The following is a 12323-nucleotide window of genomic DNA, read 5'->3' on the forward strand; positions in this document are numbered from 1 at the left end:
AAGTGTCGTCGATGTACCGACGATAATGTAGGGGTTTGAATTCAGGCGGGCAGTTATCTAGCCAGCTTTTCTCATGGTGACATAGAAATGCATTAGCATAGGAGGGGCCAAGTGGAGAGCCCATAGCTACGCCATCTGTTTGTGCATATAGGCAGTCGTTAAACGTAAAAACTGAATGATGGGCAGTGATTTCCAATAACTTTTTGAAGGTAATCGTATCCAAACCATATTTGTCAAGACAAGTATTGTCCAGGTTGTTAGCTATCAACTCCGTGGTCTCTTGTAGAGGCAAGTTTGTGAATAACGACTCGACATCAAAACTCGCCATAGTGACGGGTTGTTGGAAGTTCAGAGATGTGATTTCTTTAACAAAGGATGTGGAATTATCAATAGTATATTGATTGGATGTTAAAGGGGAGATGATGGGAACAAGAAATTTTACGGTGTTGTAATTGAAAGTGCCAATCGAGGAAATTATAGGCCTTAAAGGGATATTAGGTTTATGAACTTTGGGTAGTCCATAAAGAACACCAGGTCTGGATCCAGAAGTCATAAGAGAGTTGTAGGTGTTTATGTTGATGGATGCTTTGATAGTACGAAGAAGTCTATTTAGTTTGTCTTCTAAATATAACAAATGAGTGGAAATTTTTGTCGTGATTTGTTTGAATTTTGTTTTGTCACTGAGAATATCCATTAACTTTTGTTCATAATCACATTTGTTTAAAATAACAACTCCTCGTCCCTTGTCTGGTTTAGTAATTACAATGGTATTGTCATTCTTAAGGGTTTGAAGTGGTGACAGGAGAACATCGGAGTCAAAACCTAGTCTCCTCTGTTGAGATAATTTTCTAAAGGAGTTGTTGGCTATAGTTGTGATGTTGTTAGTAACATTGTTGAAGTTGTTGTTGTAGATGTCACAATTCTTTAAGGAAGCACGAAGCTTTTCAAAGTACAGGTAAAATCTGTGAAATACAAACTTAGTTTGGGGTATACAATAGTCCAGACCATAAGATAGTACATCCTTTTGTTCGTCAGTTAAAATTTTTGTCAGAGAAATTAAATATTACTTTATATTACTTTATTTTTGTCTACTTTCTTGTTTATATCAATACCTAATTTTAATAGTTTCTTGCTATGAACTGTATCCACTTTACGTATTTTCTTTTCCACGTTTCCATTAATTAACCTTGACACACAAATGAAATCAAAAGGAGATAGTGTGGATTTTAGTAAAGTTAAATTCTTGTTAAGATCCTTAATGACAGATGTCTCTTTTTTCAACTGACTAGTAATTTCACGGTTAAGAAGTTGAAAACACCAAGAACGATATATTTCAGTACGTTCAAACATTGGGATGTGAACTCGGAAGTTAACAAAGTTTGGGGTAACATGATAGTTTTTACAAAGTCTTAGAAACCGGATGTCCTTCTGCAGCTTCTTTGAACGGAAGGAGAGTTTCTCGGTCCTTCTGAAGATGTTGAGTGTCGTCCTGCCATATTTGTTCCTTATATATTGCGTAATGGGTTTGCCAGTAAGGCGGCGAATCGTTAGTATGAAGAGGTAGATAAATACGGCCGTGAAGAATCTCATCTTTATTGATTTAGCAGACGTTTCGACGGATTACATGCCTTCATTATCAATGCTGTAATTAACCAGATAGAAGGGTCATTAGACTATGTGTGTGTGTGTGTGTGTGTGTGTGTGTGTGTGTGTGTGTGTGTGTGTATACATATATATGTGTATATATATACATATATATATATATATATATATATATATATATATATACATATATACATACACACACACACACACACACACACACACACACACACACACACACATATATATATATATATATATATATATATATATATATATATATATATATGTGTGTGTGTGTGTGTGTGTGTGTGTGTGTGTGTGTGTGTTTGTGTGTATGTGTCTTCTTATGTATGTGTATATATATATATATATATATATATATATATATATATATATATATATATATACGTCGAAAAAAAATCTTTTTCGCTTTTTAATTATGATGATTTCAACATTAATTCAGGTAATTATGATGATTTCCATGATAATTCCTTTATTATTAACCATAATGATGATAATCATGATGATAATGACAATAATAATTATAATAATGATAAAATGATGATTATAATGATAGGTTTGATAATTAATGCAATAATAGCAATAATTAAGTCTATTCAAATACTTTTCATACTAATAATGACAATAGAAATAATAATAATATCATAATCATTGTCATTGTAATTATTATTAGTCATTATTATTTCTAAAATTATCATTATTGCTTTATCATTATTAAAATTGTTATAATGATGAAAAAGACTATACTAATGATAATTATGACGATAATGACTATAATGATAATCATAATAATCACAGTCCATTTATGATGAAATAAAGGCGAAAAGTAGTAAAATCCCAAAAGTCGAAGAAACGGCAAAATCTAGCGTATTACATCCTTTTGAGAGAAACGACGAAAAAAAACATTTTCGCTTTTGAATATTAGTTATGGTGATTTTAACATTAATTCAGGTAATTATGATTATTTTCATGATAATTCCTTCATTATTAACCATAATGATGATAATCATGATGATAATGACAATGATAATGATAATAATGATAAAAAGATAATCATAATGATAGTTTTGAGAATTACTGCAATAAGAGCAATAATTAAGTCTATTCTAATCATTTTCATACTAATAATGACAATAGAAATAATAATAACATTATCATTGTCATTATAATTATTATTACTGTCATTATTATTTCTAAAATTATGATTACTGTTATTATCATTATAAGAATTGTTATAAGGATAAAATTGACAATGATAATTAGCATAACAATTATTATAACTGCAATAATAATAATAATAATGATAATTAAACCGATAATGACTATAATGATAATAATCATAAGAATAACGACAATAATGATAAGGATGATAATAATAATCATACAGTCCATTTATAATGAAATACAGGCGAAAAGTAGTAAAATCCCAAAAGTCGAAAAAACGGCAAAATCTAGCGTATTACAGCCTTATGGGAGAAAATTAGAAAAATACCCTTTTTCGCTTTTAAATGATAATTATGATAAAAATTATAATAATATTATCATCATTGTCATTATAATTATTATTGCTATCATTATTATTTCTAAAATTATCATTATTGTTATCATTATATAAATAGTTATAATGATGAAAATGACCATAATGATTAACATAATTATTATAACTGCAATAATGATAATAATAATAATGATAATTATGACGATAATGACTATAATGATCATAATCATAAGAATAATGACAATAATAATAATAATATTGATAATGACAATGATAGAGTCCATTTATAATGAAATAAAGGCGAAAAGTAGTAAAATCCCAAAAGTCGAAAAAACGGCAAAATCTGGCGTATTACAGCCTTTTCACACAAACGTCGAAAAAAGCCCTGTTTCGCTTTTAAATGATAATTATGATGATTTCAACTTTAATTCAGGTAATTATGATGATTTTCATGATAATTCCGTCATTATTAACCATAATGATGATAATCATAATGATAATGACAATAATAATGATGAAAATGACAAAATGATAATTACAATGATAGTTTTGATAATTACTACAGTAATTCATTCTATCCTAATCATTTTCATACTAATAATGACAATCGAAATAATAATATCATTTTCATTCTCATTATAATTATTATTACTTTCATTATTATTTCTAAAATTATCATTATTGTTATTATCATTATAAAAATATTTATAATTATGAAAATGACAATAATAATTAGCATAATAATTATTATAACTGCAATAATGATAATAATAATAATGATAATTGTGACGATAATGACTATAACGATAACAATTATAAGATTCATGACAATAATGATAATAATGATAATAGTAATCATAGAGTCCATTTATTATGAAATAAAGGCGAAAAGTAGTAAAATCCCAAAAGTCGAAAAAATGGCAAAATCTAGCGAGAAACGAGAGAGAAACGTCGAAAAAAACATTTTTTGCTTGTAAGTGATAATTATGATTAATTCAGGTAATTATGATGATTTTCATGATAATTCCTTTACTATTAACCATAATGATGATAATCATGATGATAATGACAATAATAATGATAATGATAAAATGATAATTACACATATAGTTTTGATAATTACTGCAATAATAGCAATAATTAACTCTATTTTAATCATTTTCATACTAATAATGACAATACAAATAATAATATTATTATTATCATTATAACTATTATTACTGTCATTATTATTTCTAAAATTATCATTATTGTTATTATAATTATAAAAATAGTTATAATGATGAAAATGACAATAATAATTAGCATAATAATTATTATAACAGTAATAATGATATCAATAATAATGATAATTATGACGATAATGACTATAATGATAATAATCATAAGAATAATGATAATAATGATGATAATAAGAATAATAGAGTCTATTTATAATGAAATAAAAGCGAAAAGTAGTAAAATCCTATAAGTCGAAAAAAACGGCAAAATCTAGCGTATTACAGCATTTTCAGGGAAACGTCGAAAAAAAAACTTTTTCGATTTTAAATGATAATTATAATGATTTTAATATTAATTCAGGTAATTACGATGGTAATGATGATAATGATGGTAATGACAATAATAATGATAATAATGATAAAATGATAATTATAATGATATTTTTGATAATTACTGCAATAATAGCAATAATTAAGTCTATTCTCATAAAATTCTTGATGAAAATATGATAAAAATAGGATAAAAACAACAATAACCACATATTTCATTACGAATATCAGAAAAGAAATGAAGAGAAAAGAAAGAAAGAAAAAAGTCCACATATACTATCACCATATTATCTCCATTCTTTATGTTTTTCTTTTGTAGTCTCCATTATTCTGTGTTTGCAAAGAAATTAGAAAACGGGGAGTGAATAATTCTATATTTTTTTACTTCCATGCATCCTCTGAACTTGATATACGTAAGCATACATAAGAACTGTTGATTTCTGATCGCTGTTTGGTATATATGATGAGATTATCACCACTATCATAACTGTTATCATGACTAGTAGTATTGTCATCATTACAAGCAGTATTGTTTTTAACATCATCATTATTTATATTGTTATCACGACTATTATTAGTTAATGTTATGTTAGTGATGTTTTATGTGTCATAACAGTAGTAGTGATATTTGTCATAACAGCAGTAATATTATCATAATGGAATTCTGCTGATGAAAGTAATAATAATAATAATAGTGATAATAGTAAATGCATATATATAGAAAAGTTTCTCCTATGTAGTCTCAGAATCCTTGTTTTCTTACGTATACTGCGTTCAAAGAAAACAGTGATCTTTGCCTCATGTTCTATTTCTTTTCTCTCTCTCTTTCTCTCTTCTCGTGTCTTTCTTTTAATAGATCTCTATATTATGATTCAAAGGTATTATTGGAAAAAGGCTGAACTGAAACTACGAAAACTAACCTTATAGCCTTAAATCTATTTAATTATCAATCACTTTTCATTTAATTAACTTATCTCGCAAATTAATAATAACGAAGCTATTTAATTTTCAAAATAAATAAAAAAAATAATATAAGGAGGTGAGATTCACACGGGAGCTGCGGGAATACTGACCAAATTTTCCTCTGCGCATGCGCGGGGTCTCTCGTATACTTACTGTTCCTGTTCATCTCGCTCGTGACGTCACGGCCAGTGTAATTATCAAAACTATCATTATAATTATCATTTTATCATTATCATTATTATTGTCATTATCATCATGGTCATCATCATTATGGAGTTATCATGAAAATCATCATAATTACCCGAATTAATGTTAAAATCATCATAATTATCATTTAAAAGCGAAAAAGGATTTTTCGACGTTTCTCTCAAAAGGCTGTAATACGCTAGATTTTGCAATTTTTCGACTTTTGGGATTTTACTACTTTTTGCCTTTATTTCATAAATGGACTCTATAATGATAATAACAATAATGATAATTTTAGAAAAATAATGACAGTAATAATAATTATAATGACAATGATAATGATACTATTATTTCTATTGTCATTATTAGTATGAAAATTATTAGAATAGACTTAATTATTGCTGTTATTGCAGTAATTATCAAAACTATCATTATTATCATCATTATGGTTATCATGATTATGGTTAATAATATAGGAAATATCATGAAAATCATCATAATTACCTGAATTAATGTTAAAATCCTCATAATTACCATTAAAAAGCGAAAAAGGGTGTTTTTCGACGTTTCTCTCAAATTTTGCCGTTTTTTCGACTTTTGGGATTTTACTACTTTTTGCCTTTATTTCATTATAAATGGACTCTATGATTATTATTATCATCATCATTATCACTATTGTCATTATTCTTATGATTATTGTCATAATTATCATTATTATTATTTTCATTATTGCAGTTATAATAATTATTATGCTAATTGTTATTGTCAATTTCATCATCATAACTATTATTATGATAATAACAATAATGATAATTTCAGAAATAATAATGACAATAATAATAATTATAATGACAATGCTTTTGATAATCATATTATTTCTATTGTCATTACCTGTATGAAAATTATGAGAATAGACTTAATTATTGCTATTATTGCAGTAATTATCAAAAATATCATTATAATTATCTTTTTACCATTATCGTTATTATTGTCATTATCATGATCATTATCATCATTATGGTTAATAGTAAAGGAATTATCATGAAATCATCATATTACCTGAATTAATGTTAAAATCATCATAATTATCATTTAAAAGCGAAAAGGATTGTTTTTTTGGCGTTTCTCTCAAAAGTCTGTAATATGCTAAATTTTGTCATTTTTTAAACTTTTGGAATTTAACTACTTTTCGCCTTTATTTCATTATAAATGGACTATCATTGTCATTATCATCATTATTATTATTATTGTCATTATTCTTATGATGATTATCATTATAGTCATTATCGTCATAATTATCATTATCATTATTGCAGTTACAATAATTATTATGCTAATCATTATGGTCTTTTTCATCATTATAACTATTTTTATAATGATGACAATAATGACAATTTTAGAAATAATAATGATTAGTAATAATAATTATAATGACAATGATAATGATATCATTATTTCTATTGTCATTATTAGTATGAAAATGATTAGAGTAGATTTAATTATTGCTATTATTGCAGTAATTATCAAAACTATCATTATAATTAACATTTTATCATTATCTTTATAATTTTCATTATCATCATGATTATCATCATTATGGTTAATAATAAAGTAATTATTATGAAAATAATCATAATTACCTGAATTAATGTTTAAATCATCATAATTATCATTTAAAAGCGAAAAAGGTTTTTTTTCGACATTTCTCTCAAAAGGCTGTAATACGCTAGATTTTCATGCTTTTTTGAGTTTTGGGATTTTACTACTTTTCGCCTTTATTTCATTATAAATGGAGTCTATGATTATTACTATCATCGTTATCATTATTGTCGTTATTCTTATGATTATTATCATTATAGTCATTACCGTCATAATTATCTTTATTATTATTATTATTATTATTATTATTGCAGTTATAAAAATTATTATGCTAATTATTATTGTCATTTTCATCATTCATCATCATTCGACATTTCTCTCAAAAGGATGTAATAAGCTAGATTTTGCCGTTTTTTCGACTTTTGGGATTTTACTACTTTTCGCCTTTATTTCATTAAAAATGGACTCTATGATTATTATTATCACCATTTTTATCATTATTGTCATTATTCTTATGATTATTGTCATTATAGTCATTATCATTATTATTATCATTATTGCAGCTATAATAATTATTATGCTAATTATTATTGTCATTTTCATCATTATAACTATTTTTATAATGATAATAACAATAAAGATAATTATAGAAATGATAATGACAGAAATAATAAGTATAATGACAATGATAATGATATTATTATTATTTCTATTGTCATTATTAGTATGAAAATGATGAGAATAGACTTAATTATTGCTATTATTGCAGTAATCATAAAAACTATCATTATAATTATCCTTTTAACATTATTATCGTTATTATTGTCATTATCATCATGATTATCATTATTATGGTTCATAATAAAGGAATTATCATGAAAATCATCATAATTACCTGAATTAATGTTAAAATAATCCTAATTATCATTTAAAAGCGATTTTTTTCGACTTTTCTCTCAAGAGGATAGATTTTACCGTTGATTCTACTTTTGGGATTTTACTACTTTTCGCCTTTATTTCATTATAAATGGACTCTATGATTATTATTATCATCATTATTGTCATTATTCATATGATTATTATCATTATAGTCATTATCGTCATAATTGTCAGTATTAGTATCATTATTTCATGTATAATGATTATTATGCTAATGATTATTGTCATTTTTATCATTATAACTATTTTTATAATGATAATCGCAAGAATGGTAATTCTAGAAATAATAAGGACAGTAATAAAATTATCATGACAATGATAATGATATTATTATTAATTCTATTATCATTTTAGTATGAAAATAATTAGAAGAGACTTAATTATTGCTATTATTGCATTAATTATCAAAACTATCATTATAATTATCATTTTATCATTATTATCATTATTATTGTCATTATCATCAATATTATCATCATTATGGTTAATAATAAAGAAATTATTATGAAAATAATCTTAATTATCTGAATTAATGTTCAAATCATCATAATAATCATTTAAAAGCGAACAAGTTTTTTTCGACGTTTCTTTCAAAAGAATGCGATAGATTTTGCAGTTTTTTCGACTTTTGGGATTTTACTAATTTTCGCCTTTATTTCATTATAAATTTACTCTATGATTATTATTATTATCATTATCATCATCTCTCTCATTATTCTTATGATTATTATCATTATCGTCATAATTATCATTATTATTATTATCATTATTGAAGTTATAATAACTAAAATGCTCATTATTATTGTCATTTTCATCATTATAACTATTTTTATAATGATGATAAGAATAAGGATAATTTTAGAAATAATAATGACATTAATGAAAATTATGACAATGATAATGCTCTTATTTTTATTTCTATTGTCATTATTATTATGAAAATTATTAGAATAGACTTAATTATTGATATTATTGCAGTAATTATCAAAATTATTATAATTATCATTATATAATTATCATTATCATTGTCATTATCATCATGATGATAATGACAATAATGATGATAATTATCATTATAAAGCCCATCTATAATGAGAAAAAGGCTAAAAGTAGAAAAATCACATAAGTCGAAAAACCGGCAAAATATAGCGAAATATAGCCTTTGGAGAGATGAGTCGAAATCCCCATTTTTTCGAGTTTAAAGGATGATTATGATGATCTTAGCAATGATTCTGGTAAGTATCGTGATTTTGATGATAACCCCATCAATAATGAGAATAATGACGATAATAATGATAATTATGAGAGTAATTAAGGCAATAATTATGATAAAAACTATACAATGGTAATTATGATGATGATTTGCCTAATAATTGCAATAATAGCAATAATCAACACTATTCTAATGAGTTTCCTAATAACAATAACGACAATGATAACAGAAATAATAATAGAAGTAATTATAACACGACTATTATTGTTATTATAATCCTTATTATTGTTGTTATTATTTCCAGAATTATCATTATTATCATTATCATTATTAAAAGAATTCTAATGATGAAAATGACATTAATAATTAAGATGATAATTATTATAATGACTATATTAAGGGTGATTAGGGCGATAATGACTAATGATAATGATGATGATAATAACAATAATGATAATTATCATTATAAAGCCGATCTATAATGAGAAAAAGGCTAAAAGTAGAAAAATCTCAGAAGTCGAAAAACCAGCGAAATCTACCGAAATACATCCTTTGGAGAGGCAAATCGAAACCCCCCCTTTTTCGAGTTTAAAGGATGATTATGATGATCTTAGCAATAATTCTGCTAATTATGATGATTTTGATGATAACCGAATCAATAATGACAATAATGACGATAATAATGATAATTATGAGTAATTAGGACAATAATTATGATAATTATGTAATGATAATTATAATGACATGCCTAATAACTGCAATAATAGCAATAATCAACACTATTTTAATGATTTTCCTAATAATAATAACGACAATGATAACAGAAATAATAATAGAAGTAATTATAACACGCTATTATTGTTATTATAATCCTTATTATTGTTGTTATTATTTCCAGAATTAGCATTATTGTCATTATCATTATTAAAATAATCATAATGATGAAAATGACATTAATAATTAAGATGATGATTATTATAATGAGAATAATAATGATAAAATCATAATTATAATGATAATTTTCATAATTACTGCAATAATAGCAATAACTCTATTCTAATAATTTTCATACTAATAACGGCAATAGAAATAATATCATTATCATTGTCATTATAAATATTATTATTGTCATTATTATTTATATAATAATCATTATTGCTATTATCATTATATAAATAGTTATAATGATAGAAATAGCAATAATAATTAGCATAATAATTATTATAACTGCAATAATGATGATAATAATAATGATAATCATGATGATAATGACTATAATGATAATCATGAAAATAATGACAGTAATGATAATAATGATGATAACAATTATTTATTCTATTTATAATGAAATAAAGGCAGGAAGTAATAAAATCCCAAAAGTCGAAAAAAACGGCAAAATCTAGCGTATTAGAGCCTTGTGGGAGAAACGTCGAAAAACCCGCTTTTTCGCTTTGCAATGGTAATTATGATGGTTTTAACATACATTCAGGTAATTATGATGATTTTCATGATAATTCCTTTATTATTGACAATAATGATGATACTTATGATGATAATACCAATGATAATGAAAATAATAGTGACAGAATCATAATTATATTGATAATTTTGATAATTACTGCAATAATAGCAATAATTAACTCTATTCCAATAATTGTATACTAATAATGGCAATAGAAATAATAACATCCTTTTCATTGTCATTATAATTATTATTATTGTCATTATTATTTCTAAAATTATTATTATTGCTATTATCATTATATAAATAGTTATAATGATAAAAATAGCAATAATAATTAGCATAATAATTATTACAACTGCAATAATGATGACAATAATAATGATAATCATGATGATAATGACTATAATGATAATCATGAAAATAATGACAATGATAATAATGATGATAATTATTATTCAGTCCATATAAAATCCAAAAAGTCGAAAAAACGACAAAATCCATCGAAAAAAAACTTTTTCACTTTTTAATGGTACTTATGAGGATTTTAACCTTAACTCAGGTAATTATGATGGTTTTCATGATAATTCCTTTATTAATGACAATAATGATGATAATTATGATGATAATGACAACGATAATGACAATAATAATGATAAAATCATAATTATAATTATAACTTTGCTAATTACTGCAATAAATGCAATAATTAACTCTATTCCAATAATTTTCATACTAATAATTGCAATAGAAATGATATCATTATCATTGTCATTATAATTTTTAATATTGTCATTATTATTTCTAAAGTTATCATTATTGCTATTATCATTATATAAATAGTTATATTGATAAAAATAGCAATAATAATTAGCACAGTAATTATCATAACTGCAATAATGATAATAATGATGATCATGATGATAATGACTATAATGATAATAATCATGAAAATAACGACAGTAATGATAATGATGATGATAATTATTATTCAATCCATTTATAATGAAATAGAGGCCAGAGGTAATAAAATCCCAAAAGCCGAAAAAAACGGCAAAATCTAGCGTATTACAACCTTTTGAGAGAAACGTCGAAACATACCCTTTTTCGCTTTTAATGGTAATTATGAGGGTTTTAACATTAATTCAGGTAATTATGATGATTTTCATGATAATTCCTTTATTATTGACAATAATTATGATAATTATGATGATAATGACAATGATAATGACAATAATAATGATAAAATCAAAAATATATTGATAATTTTGATAATTACTGCAATAA

Source organism: Penaeus vannamei, chromosome 25 (genome assembly GCF_042767895.1).
Source record: "Penaeus vannamei isolate JL-2024 chromosome 25, ASM4276789v1, whole genome shotgun sequence".
NCBI classification, from domain to species: Eukaryota; Metazoa; Arthropoda; class Malacostraca; order Decapoda; family Penaeidae; genus Penaeus; species Penaeus vannamei.